The 12,326-nt window shown below is 52.1% G+C and overlaps 3 non-coding genes across 3 annotated transcripts; all 3 read right to left on the bottom strand.

Annotated features, from left to right (window-relative positions):
* Positions 1-25: 25 nt before the first annotated feature.
* MIR365A-2 (microRNA mir-365a-2) lies at positions 26-87 on the bottom strand. Its single transcript, NR_129485.1, has one exon. It is a non-coding gene; the product is annotated as a microRNA mir-365a-2 (primary transcript).
* A 6,301-nt stretch (positions 88-6,388) lies between these two features.
* On the bottom strand, positions 6,389-6,450 carry MIR365A-1 (microRNA mir-365a-1). The gene has a single exon (NR_129434.1). It is a non-coding gene; the product is annotated as a microRNA mir-365a-1 (primary transcript).
* A 4,875-nt stretch (positions 6,451-11,325) lies between these two features.
* On the bottom strand, positions 11,326-11,384 carry MIR193B (microRNA mir-193b). Its single transcript, NR_129420.1, has one exon. It is a non-coding gene; the product is annotated as a microRNA mir-193b (primary transcript).
* Between the last annotated feature and the right edge of the window lie 942 nt (positions 11,385-12,326).

The raw sequence follows: 12,326 nt of genomic DNA, 5'->3' as shown, positions 1-12,326 counted from the left end.
ACCCCCGAGGAATACTGCAAGAGCAATAAGGATTTTTAGGGGCATTATGGTAGTGGAATGGTAACACATCTGCCCCCAAAAGTCCCTCATTTTCCCTGCGGTAACGAAGCAGCTGGCAGGAAGTGGTGGCTTTCGGTGCACCAAGAGCCAAAACTAAAAAGGAAAAAATGTACAAAGTTAAGCAAACTTTAAACAAGTGAGCGCTTTCACAGTGTACGGCGGCTCCGTGCAGGCCCCAAAAGGGACCTCGTCTTCCCAATTGGCTGAAGTGTGTTTCGATGCAGCGGCTTTCAGACAGACATGCCCTCCTTTATGCCCAGAAAACCATGGTTCTGGAATCGAGAATCCCACAGTGGATTTCCAAAATGGTTCCAAGGATTGCCAGGCTCCGCAAAGCTCTCGGAAATGCATGTTAGTGAAAACACTAGGTCACATGGATCTCAGTTTTTTGCACCAAAATAAACTGGTACTGTAAGTCCACTTTTTCACGAACTTGTTGAAGTCCCCTTGGATTTCTCCTAAAGCCAGGTGACAACAGTTGATGTTCCCCCAAAGTGATTGTTCCATGAATGATCTAAGCGAACGTAACTGTCAATACGTCCCCCTCTGAAATGTGGGGAAGTTAGTCAACTTGGAAACCTGGATGAAAATAGGTGGAGACCGAGCAGCTCTCTGCTTCAAGATGACAGAATGAGGGTGGGAGGTCTAGGTAGGGGAGCTCGGTGGTTTCAGCTCTGATGGGGCAAAAGAGAAATTGGCTGCTACCCAGGACTAAAGTGAGGACTTAGGAATGCAGATAATGTCCTCTGTGAGGTCTCAGCAGGCTGAGGCCCCATGCCAGACAGCACCCCAGGGCCTCGAAAGGGTTAACTCCCTGGAGTGGCTGACAGGAGGAGGAGGAGGAAGAGGAGGAGGAGGAGGAGGCCGCAGCTCACTCAGCAAGCTAGCCTATCACACTGGGCCATCACCAGCGGAGAGGCGCTGAAAACAGCCTCTCGGAGTTCTGTGAATGGAAGTGGCCTTATCACCATCGGAAAGAAAACGGGGCGAAAAGCCTTCCCAACAGGCTCCCCAGACACTCGTTGGCTCCTTGGCACCCATCGCATGGCCCCAAAGTTCTGGCAGGAGCTCAGGGCATCTGTGCCAGTGAGCGCGGCTATGGCAGCCAGGCCTGTGAGGGAGCAATTCTACCTCGCCATGTGACAGCCGGCCACCCGGCCCAGATCTCTTCTTTCAACTCGCACCTAAAATATTCTCCGGGTGAAGCTGAGTCTAAATATGGCATGGCCTACAAGTGCCCGGTCTGGACCTTTTAATACCATTCTAAGATACAATCAGGAGCCCACGAGGCCTTCTGGTGGCCTGGAGTCCAGTTACTGGGGCCAAATGGGAGTCCCATGGGTTTGGCTGACTCAGAGCTGGGCGCGACTTCCTGGAGCGGGCACGCTCTGATGCCAAGGCGTAGCAGGCTGCAGACTGCCTTCCTGGGGGCTTGAGCCCGGAACGCCCACCAAGTGCTTGCTCTCGCTGACCTGCAAGGTGGCTCAGAGGTTGACCCCTTGTCTGCACACCAAGTCCCCCACTCCAGACCCTCCGATTGCTCAGAGCCTTCTCTGCACTTCCGGCTTGATCCTGCCCCTCCTGGCTGGGGTTTTTCTCCCAGCCTGGTGAAAAAAAGAGGGCTCGTCTCCCTGTGTAGGTGGGAGCTTCTGAGAAGGTAGGTGCCCACGTAGCTGGAGAAGAGCCCAGCAACTCAGTAGACAAACGCACAATGACTTGGATTGCTAGGTGCTCTCTGGCTGGCCGCGTGCCACGCCTCCTTGGCCTACCCCAATGGAAGGATCGCAGTCCTATTGCTGCAGAGCAGAGAAGGCTTCAGGCCGGCTGCAAATCACAGTGCTGTGGCTCCATCCTGGGGGACACCCTCAGTTGTTTCTGCTTGAGCATCTGGAAGGCTGCCTGGGGTAACGTGGGTCCTGCCTTCCCCGGAGCCCACAAAGAGGGGTATGGGTCCAAGAGCAGGGGCTGAACTGCAGTGGGCTGGGTCCCAGAGGGAGAGCCCCCAGGCACCTGTCTGGGGCTGGGGCTCCAACTGTGGCTAGAAGGCAGCGTCTGGGCCTTGGCTGGCAGCAGTCCAGGCCGTCTTGAACAGGGATGCCGACAGGCCCAGGCAGTACCGTCGTTCACGAGGTGGCAAGTGCGCCTCATTTTCTGCATGTTCTGCTAAAACTCCCACAGTGCACTGCACAGCTGGTCTCGGGCTCGGACCAGCCACCAGAGCTCTCCCTGCCTAGGCCAAAGCCTTGAGAAAAGACTACATATGCCCCCACTCCCACATTCCCAAAGCATTTTAAAAATGGTTCTCTGGTGACAGCGATGTCAGGGATTTTCAGTTTCTAGGGGCATCCCTTTCATGCCGTAGTGCCATTCTTCAGGCTCCCCCCGGCCCCGGTCCCGACCCCAGCTGGCCAGCTGGGCCCCCCTACACCTCCCCCCATGACACAGCAGAAAGTGAAACCAGAGTCGGCCCCTGCTGGCTGGGACCCAGCACCCGCTACTTCCTTGCAAAATCCATCCCAGGGGGTTGGCGAGGAGCTGGCACCCAGGCCCGGCACAGGGTGGCTCCTGCGTGGATGCCCCTGTAGGCCAAGAGCGCTGTGGGGCCCAGGTTCATCCCAGCGCTGCCGGCGCCCGGTGCCTTTGAGCTGGCACCACATCCATGAGCCGCCATAGCTTCTGTTCTGGGCCCCATTAACACATCCATGAGCCGCCATAGCTTCTGTTCTGGGCCTCATTAACTCATGACCCTCACGCTACTGTGGGATGGAGCATCTATTATCCTCCCCGCTTAGAAAAGAAACTGAGGCTCAGAGAGTTGCCCTGGACAGGAAGGGAGGTGCTGAGTCATCGTAATGATAAGAAACAAATCAGGGCTATGGAGGGGTGTGAGGGGTCTCAGGAGTGTCAGCGAGCAGGAAAGAGGCGACACCCCCCAAAGGCAGATGTGTGACACCCAGGTTACCCCTGCTGGAGCCCTCCACCTCCACCATGGGTCTGCCCTGGCACCCAACCCTTCCTACACCGACGACACCAAGCAGAAAATCCCTAGGAGAAACAAGAATTTTTTTTTTCTTTTGAGAGATTTTTGCCATAGGGCACTTGCATTCACCGAAGAGACAGAGACAGAAACAAGAAATCACCCCCCCAGGGGATGGCCACGCCACAATCCCTTCTCCTCCATTCTCCTCTGGTGATTTTGGATATGCACGCACATGCGCTTATTATGAGTTTTAAGCCACCGGGTCCGGGTCTGGGTCTCGAACTGAGGTTGACTATGTGGGAATCCAAAGATGTAACTATTATGCCACCTGCTGGTCCTGAAACAAGAATTCTTAAAAAGGCCTCTGAAACTTTAAGAAATCTCTTGATTTCTGTCCCATCTGCAAGTCACCTGTGCTATCTTTCTTTTAATATCTCTTTTAAGAAACCATCTTTTTCTTACCTTCCTTCCTTCCTTCCTTCTTTCTTTCCTTTCTTTTTTAGATTTTTGCCATAGGGCATATATGTGCTTCCCAGGGAGAGGCAAAGAGAGAGGGAAAGTGAGATACCGTTCCCCAGCTGGGACAGCCATGCCGCAATTCCTTCTTTTCCATTTTCCTCTTGGGTTTTTGGGCGTGCACACCCAGAATGTTTTTTAAGCTGCCAGGTTTGGGACTCGAACTGCAGAGTTGGCTATGTGAAATCCAGCACCTTAACTACCACACCACCTGTTGGCCCCTAAACCACCTTTTTTTTTTTTAAACTCACCTAAGTTGATCTAAAAAAAATAAAAAATAAAAAAGGACCCCTATATCTTTGCCCTAAATACAAATTAGCTCCACCAGGAACATCTATTAAGAGTAATTTACATCTTCAGGCAGGTACCACCTAAAGTCACTGAGTACACGTGCACACCAGACTTGGGCAACATTTTGAGCCAGGGGTTTCCTGCATAAGAACCTGGCGGCCCAGAGAGGTTGAGTCAGGTGCCTGGAATGACGCAACAAGTCACAGAGCTTAGGCTGCAACACAAGCCTGGCTGGTCACAGCCCAGCAGCTGGGTCAGCAGCTGTCCCCAGCCTCTGTGCCTACCCCAGCTGGCCAGCTGGGCCCCCCTACACCTCCCCCCATGACACAGCAGAAAGTGAAACCAGAGTCGGCCCCTGCTGGCTGGGACCCAGCACCCGCTACTTCCTTGCAAAATCCATCCCAGGGGGTTGGCGAGGAGCTGGCACCCAGGCCCGGCACAGGGTGGCTCCTGCGTGGATGCCCCTGTAGGCCAAGAGCGCTGTGGTGCCCAGGTTCATCCCAGCGCTGCCGGCGCCCGGTGCCTTTGAGCTGGCACCACATCCATGAGCCGCCATAGCTTCTGTTCTGGGCCTCATTAACTCATGACCCTCACGCTACTGTGGGATGGAGCATCTATTATCCTCCCCGCTTTGCTGAGAAACTGAGGCTCAGAGAGTTGCCCTGGACAGGAAGGGAGGTGCTGAGTCATCGTAATGCCAAAATAAGAAACAAATCAGGGCTATGGAGGGGTGTGAGGGGTCTCAGGAGTGTCAGCAAGCAGGAAAGAGGCGACACCCCCCAAAGGCAGATGTGTGACACCCAGGTTACCCCTGCTGGAGCCCTCCACCTCCACCATGGGTCTGCCCTGGCACCCAACCCTTCCTACACCGACGACACCAAGCAGAAAATCCCTAGGAGAAACAAGAATTTTTTTTTTCTTTTGAGAGATTTTTGCCATAGGGCACTTGCATTCACCGAAGAGACAGAGACAGAAACAAGAAATCACCCCCCCAGGGGATGGCCACGCCACAATCCCTTCTCCTCCATTCTCCTCTGGTGATTTTGGATATGCACGCACATGCGCTTATTATGAGTTTTAAGCCACCGGGTCCGGGTCTGGGTCTCGAACTGAGGTTGACTATGTGGGAATCCAAAGATGTAACTATTATGCCACCTGCTGGTCCTGAAACAAGAATTCTTAAAAAGGCCTCTGAAACTTTAAGAAATCTCTTGATTTCTGTCCCATCTGCAAGTCACCTGTGCTATCTTTCTTTTAATATCTCTTTTAAGAAACCATCTTTTTCTTACCTTCCTTCCTTCCTTCCTTCTTTCTTTCCTTTCTTTTTTAGATTTTTGCCATAGGGCATATATGTGCTTCCCAGGGAGAGGCAAAGAGAGAGGGAAAGTGAGATACCGTTCCCCAGCTGGGACAGCCATGCCGCAATTCCTTCTTCTCCATTTTCCTCTTGGGGTTTTGGGCGTGCACACCCAGAATGTTTTTTAAGCTGCCAGGTTTGGGACTCGAACTGCAGAGTTGGCTATGTGAAATCCAGCACCTTAACTACCACACCACCTGTTGGCCCCTAAACCACCTTTTTTTTTTTTAAACTCACCTAAGTTGATCTAAAAAAAATAAAAAATAAAAAAGGACCCCTATATCTTTGCCCTAAATACAAATTAGCTCCACCAGGAACATCTATTAAGAGTAATTTACATCTTCAGGCAGGTACCACCTAAAGTCACTGAGTACACGTGCACACCAGACTTGGGCAACATTTTGAGCCAGGGGTTTCCTGCATAAGAACCTGGCGGCCCAGAGAGGTTGAGTCAGGTGCCTGGAATGACGCAACAAGTCACAGAGCTTAGGCTGCAACACAAGCCTGGCTGGTCACAGAAGCCCATGCCTCCTGCTGGGCCGTGGTCTCCCCTCCTGTCTGCACGTCTGCGCATATTACACGTGTGTCGGTAAATGCTGGTACTATCGTCTTCCATGTTTCATGCGTCGACTTCCCCCTTTTCAAAGCATCTTCCTAGCTCCTTGGTCACTTGAGCTTATGACAACACTGCATCCAAGAAACCTTCCAGGCAGAATACAAAGGGCCGCTTTTCCCTTGGCAGATAGGGAAACTGAGGCAGGGTAGGACAGTGTCCTGGCTCACAGACTTGGCAGGTGAGCTGGGACGGTTCAGGGCCCCCTGCCAAGGTGAAGCTCCCCAGGCCAAGCTGGAAGGACCAGGCCTGTCAAACAGGTAACACCTGTTCCTTTTCCACCTTGCCCACCTCCCCCACAACCCCCAGAGCAAATGGGACCAGACCGCAGCTACAGCCGGCCCCTTTCCCCGGGCCTGAGCCCAGCTCCTGCCCCTGGAGGGCAAAATGCACGTTTAGCCACCAGTGTCTGGGGACGGCATCTTTTGTTTTTCCTGGTAATAACCAGTTCTGGATGCAGTTCAGGGAGATCTACCAGGGGACCAGAAGGAACTGTGTCAGGGTTTGGGGAACAGCTGTCTCTTCTTTGAGTTGCTGGAGGAAGGAACCCCCGAGGAATACTGCAAGAGCAATAAGGATTTTTAGGGGCATTATGGTAGTGGAATGGTAACACATCTGCCCCCAAAAGTCCCTCATTTTCCCTGCGGTAACGAAGCAGCTGGCAGGAAGTGGTGGCTTTCGGTGCACCAAGAGCCAAAACTAAAAAGGAAAAAATGTACAAAGTTAAGCAAACTTTAAACAAGTGAGCGCTTTCACAGTGTACGGCGGCTCCGTGCAGGCCCCAAAAGGGACCTCGTCTTCCCAATTGGCTGAAGTGTGTTTCGATGCAGCGGCTTTCAGACAGACATGCCCTCCTTTATGCCCAGAAAACCATGGTTCTGGAATCGAGAATCCCACAGTGGATTTCCAAAATGGTTCCAAGGATTGCCAGGCTCCGCAAAGCTCTCGGAAATGCATGTTAGTGAAAACACTAGGTCACATGGATCTCAGTTTTTTGCACCAAAATAAACTGGTACTGTAAGTCCACTTTTTCACGAACTTGTTGAAGTCCCCTTGGATTTCTCCTAAAGCCAGGTGACAACAGTTGATGTTCCCCCAAAGTGATTGTTCCATGAATGATCTAAGCGAACGTAACTGTCAATACGTCCCCCTCTGAAATGTGGGGAAGTTAGTCAACTTGGAAACCTGGATGAAAATAGGTGGAGACCGAGCAGCTCTCTGCTTCAAGATGACAGAATGAGGGTGGGAGGTCTAGGTAGGGGAGCTCGGTGGTTTCAGCTCTGATGGGGCAAAAGAGAAATTGGCTGCTACCCAGGACTAAAGTGAGGACTTAGGAATGCAGATAATGTCCTCTGTGAGGTCTCAGCAGGCTGAGGCCCCATGCCAGACAGCACCCCAGGGCCTCGAAAGGGTTAACTCCCTGGAGTGGCTGACAGGAGGAGGAGGAGGAAGAGGAGGAGGAGGAGGAGGCCGCAGCTCACTCAGCAAGCTAGCCTATCACACTGGGCCATCACCAGCGGAGAGGCGCTGAAAACAGCCTCTCGGAGTTCTGTGAATGGAAGTGGCCTTATCACCATCGGAAAGAAAACGGGGCGAAAAGCCTTCCCAACAGGCTCCCCAGACACTCGTTGGCTCCTTGGCACCCATCGCATGGCCCCAAAGTTCTGGCAGGAGCTCAGGGCATCTGTGCCAGTGAGCGCGGCTATGGCAGCCAGGCCTGTGAGGGAGCAATTCTACCTCGCCATGTGACAGCCGGCCACCCGGCCCAGATCTCTTCTTTCAACTCGCACCTAAAATATTCTCCGGGTGAAGCTGAGTCTAAATATGGCATGGCCTACAAGTGCCCGGTCTGGACCTTTTAATACCATTCTAAGATACAATCAGGAGCCCACGAGGCCTTCTGGTGGCCTGGAGTCCAGTTACTGGGGCCAAATGGGAGTCCCATGGGTTTGGCTGACTCAGAGCTGGGCGCGACTTCCTGGAGCGGGCACGCTCTGATGCCAAGGCGTAGCAGGCTGCAGACTGCCTTCCTGGGGGCTTGAGCCCGGAACGCCCACCAAGTGCTTGCTCTCGCTGACCTGCAAGGTGGCTCAGAGGTTGACCCCTTGTCTGCACACCAAGTCCCCCACTCCAGACCCTCCGATTGCTCAGAGCCTTCTCTGCACTTCCGGCTTGATCCTGCCCCTCCTGGCTGGGGTTTTTCTCCCAGCCTGGTGAAAAAAAGAGGGCTCGTCTCCCTGTGTAGGTGGGAGCTTCTGAGAAGGTAGGTGCCCACGTAGCTGGAGAAGAGCCCAGCAACTCAGTAGACAAACGCACAATGACTTGGATTGCTAGGTGCTCTCTGGCTGGCCGCGTGCCACGCCTCCTTGGCCTACCCCAATGGAAGGATCGCAGTCCTATTGCTGCAGAGCAGAGAAGGCTTCAGGCCGGCTGCAAATCACAGTGCTGTGGCTCCATCCTGGGGGACACCCTCAGTTGTTTCTGCTTGAGCATCTGGAAGGCTGCCTGGGGTAACGTGGGTCCTGCCTTCCCCGGAGCCCACAAAGAGGGGTATGGGTCCAAGAGCAGGGGCTGAACTGCAGTGGGCTGGGTCCCAGAGGGAGAGCCCCCAGGCACCTGTCTGGGGCTGGGGCTCCAACTGTGGCTAGAAGGCAGCGTCTGGGCCTTGGCTGGCAGCAGTCCAGGCCGTCTTGAACAGGGATGCCGACAGGCCCAGGCAGTACCGTCGTTCACGAGGTGGCAAGTGCGCCTCATTTTCTGCATGTTCTGCTAAAACTCCCACAGTGCACTGCACAGCTGGTCTCGGGCTCGGACCAGCCACCAGAGCTCTCCCTGCCTAGGCCAAAGCCTTGAGAAAAGACTACATATGCCCCCACTCCCACATTCCCAAAGCATTTTAAAAATGGTTCTCTGGTGACAGCGATGTCAGGGATTTTCAGTTTCTAGGGGCATCCCTTTCATGCCGTAGTGCCATTCTTCAGGGACAGTGAAAAGAAAAAGTTTGTTTTGTGGTTTGGTAAACTCAGATGTCATATGGAAGGAAGATGATATAAAATCAGAAACTTCATTTTAAAACTTTGTAAATATTTGCACACGTCCCCAACAACTGGGGACATTGAGAAGGCAGGATCTGAACACTGGCTGCTTTGAAAGAGACTATGAAGGGGGCTGGGGAAGCGTGGCCTGGCTTGGGGTGACTAAGGGTCCCTGAACCTACTCCTAAACTCCCTGTCTGCACTATCTACCCCTTGCTCTGCAAAGCCTGTTTGGCTGTGATGCCTGACATGTTACGGACGTTTCCGTCATGTTTGTGGGTGTAGCTGTTTTGATCGGGGCGGATTTTCATCTCATTCTGCATAAGCAGTGGAAGGGGCTTTACACTTCCCTCCGTTTGCGATACTGAGCCAGCTTAAAGTAAAATCCCAGCTTAAAGTCACGCTGATCAACAATGTTTTATTTTGTTTGTGTATGTACTTATTTTCTGGCAAGTGACTCTAGGTACCGAGTTTGCCTTAACTTTTCTCCAGACTAACTTTTATCCCCCTGCGAAAACAGCTATATTTACCCAACGGCCCAAATGAAAGGAGGGTGTGCCAAACTGCTATGGAGGTGCTATAATTTTATCTGGTGAGAATCTTCTTTCTGTTCTTAATGACAGGTTGGAGGGAGGGACAAGAAATACAGGGAGTTCCCCTGAAGGGACTCAATCGACTCTCATTGGTGTGACTTGGAAAGGTGTGTTTTATTTTTAAGAAAGCATTATTTTCATTGCCACGTCCCCTCTCAATATTTCACCTCTGCTATACTTTATTCTTTCCCAGCCAAACTTTCTTCTCCCTGCAAGCCTGGCTGTGGCTTGTGCATTGCTAAGAACAGAATTCAAAGTTGCTGTTATTATCTTTCCTGAATCCACACATCTTTGGGGGGAAAAATAGCAACTGCTTAATGAAATTTCACACAGAGATGCAAAAGGAGAAAAGCCAAAAAGTATTCAGCAGTTCCATGCTGAATCTTTTCTTTTTTGTTGTTCCTGTAGGGGGGGGGGGGGGAGGGAGGAGGACGGTGGTAAGAATATGAAAAGGAGCTGTTGGTTCTTTGCTGAATTAATGATGACTTCTCACTGCAAAATGATGATTTATCATCTCTTCCTCATACTACATTGCCTGTTTCCACACTGGCAGGGGGAGAAAGTTTGCTAAATGTATTCATAATTACATGCACGGTTGCAGAGGGCGGCACAGGAGCAAGGCTTGTGCTGTTGCGATGCTTGCCATTAAAGCAGAAATGGTTTCACATTTAGCACTAAATTCTGTCTGATTTTCCACACTTAACAATTCAGTCGTTTTAACGTGCGGCTTCATCGCCTGGATTATAGCTCAGTGTCTTGGCGCGACGTTCAGTGTTCCGGCCTCGTTAATTCACGTCAAACACCCTGTTTGTAGAAGTATCATTAAAGGCTAATTTGGTGAGATATCCTTATTTAGCAAAGCAAATAGGATTTGACAGTCAGCTCAGGGTGACGATTCAGCAAAGCACAAACACAATTCACAACGTGACAATTTCCCATTTACGAGCCACGATGGAACTGTGGGCTCCTGAAAATTGTGCTGTTTCATCGCGTCCCATAATAAAGAGAAAGAGCCCTGGATGTAAAGAACTGTTTGTGCCAAGGCAGCACAAATGTCGCGTGTGTGGACGTGCGCCGTGTCCAGCAGATCGCTAAATCTTACATCAAGGACTCCGTTCCAAAGTTTTTCAGACACAGCTCACTTTTCTTGTCCCTGCTGTGAACATCTTACTTAAAGCCAGCTTTGCAAATAACTTAGGATGTGTGGCTAGCTACAGAGGTCACAACTGGAAGGCCTGTGTGTGTGTGTGTGTGTGTGTGTGTGTGTATGAATACAACTTACAAAGTTAATGTTCTGGAAGGGACACTTGTATCCCCATACATACACACACACACACACACTCTCTCTCTCACACACACACTTTCTCTCTCGTCTTAGAAACTTCCACTGAACACACCGATCCAGACTTTCTTACAAAAGGCCTTCAACAGGGAGGTAGCAAGGAATATCACAACTCCAGGTGGAAGCAAATAACAGGTTGCTCCGTTGACAAATGTAAGGATAAACCTAATATTCTGATTCAGGATTCCTGTGGCATTTTATCTTGGGGGCCGCAAACACAGGACGCGCCCCCCTGCCGTTCTGTAACACTGTCTGTCCACTGATCAGCTCCTTATACCATGGCGGGGCAAAGCTGTCCTTGCCCCACCTCAGGTCTTCCGGGCCTCCCAAGGAAAACGACCCAGGGAAACACAGCAGGTCCAGCAAACTGAGAACATGCAGGTTTACACCAATATCCCCCCAGTGGCCTTTCACTTTTATCCAGCCCTCCCTTTTTCCCCAGCCTGGTGTGGACGTGCAGCCCTGCGGTGTCAGCTTTCTGCCTGCGCCTTCCACGTGCTGCCAGCCTGAGTCCCTCGCAGTTAAGGGTGACCCCAAAAGCGGGACTTTGTGGGCCAGTTGGATAAAACATAAACTCATCTCGCCCTCAAAACCCCGATTCTGGGGCCACAGCCTGAAAGCCTCCTCTGCAAGCGGTGAGTCCTCTTCACAGCTCTCTGCGCTGGGCTGGCTGCCTGGGAGGCAGGATTTTGGAGAATCCTTGATAATTAATGGAGTCATTGGGGGTTTTCTCTCAGGGAGTTGATCTCCCTGAAAAGCCTGGGGTTGCTGTGGGAGGGAGGGGGGATGTCTCTTCCTTTCCTGGAGTAGTCACCAGCTGCCCCCCCTCCCCAGAAGACAGTCAGGCCTGAAAGCTTCCTGGAGAATACCGAGCGCCCCAGATGTCCCTTAGCAAAGCACGAATCGGGTGCCTGAGGTGCCTTGTGCACCTCCCCACCCCCATCTCCAGCTCAATCAAGTTTGGTTATTTGTGCCCTTAATTGTCTCTCATTAAAGTCAAATTTGCTGCTTGCCCAGATTGGGGGGAAATTATTTCCATCTTAATAGCTCAATTAGCCTTTGGGTCTGAAAAGGCCAACCCCCAACACACACACCTTTTCTCCCCATTTTAACCCCCCTCCCTTTTTCACAACTTCTCCTAAAAATAAACTATAAATATGGATGTGTCCTCGGAGGACCGGAGCAGCACATTCCAACGCTCCCCTCGAAGGGGATTGGAAGCAGGAGAAACCAGAAACGCCCCCTCACCCCCAAATCAAAATGCCTTTGCATTTTCCCCCTAACTTTTTTCCCTAAGTTGGTATCGACTTGGCCGAACACCCCCACCCACACCCAGGAACCCTGTCTGTCCCCCGACTCCTGCTCAGCAAACGCTAAAACCGACAAGCTATGGCCGCCTGCTCCCTGAACGGAGTGGTGGCCAACTTTATCTGGGGGGACGGTGACTCCGAGGGGACTGTGCTCCAGCTGTCCCTGGGGCGGCCCCGAGGCTCGCGCTGCCCCGCCGCCCAAGCAGCCCAGCCCGGGCGCACGTGGAGC

This window comes from Tupaia chinensis, unplaced genomic scaffold (assembly GCF_000334495.1).
Source record: "Tupaia chinensis unplaced genomic scaffold, TupChi_1.0 Scaffold000182_1, whole genome shotgun sequence".
NCBI classification, from domain to species: Eukaryota; Metazoa; Chordata; class Mammalia; order Scandentia; family Tupaiidae; genus Tupaia; species Tupaia belangeri.
Note: the sequence above shows the minus strand (reverse complement) of the source record. Positions and strands in the feature narration are given on the sequence as shown.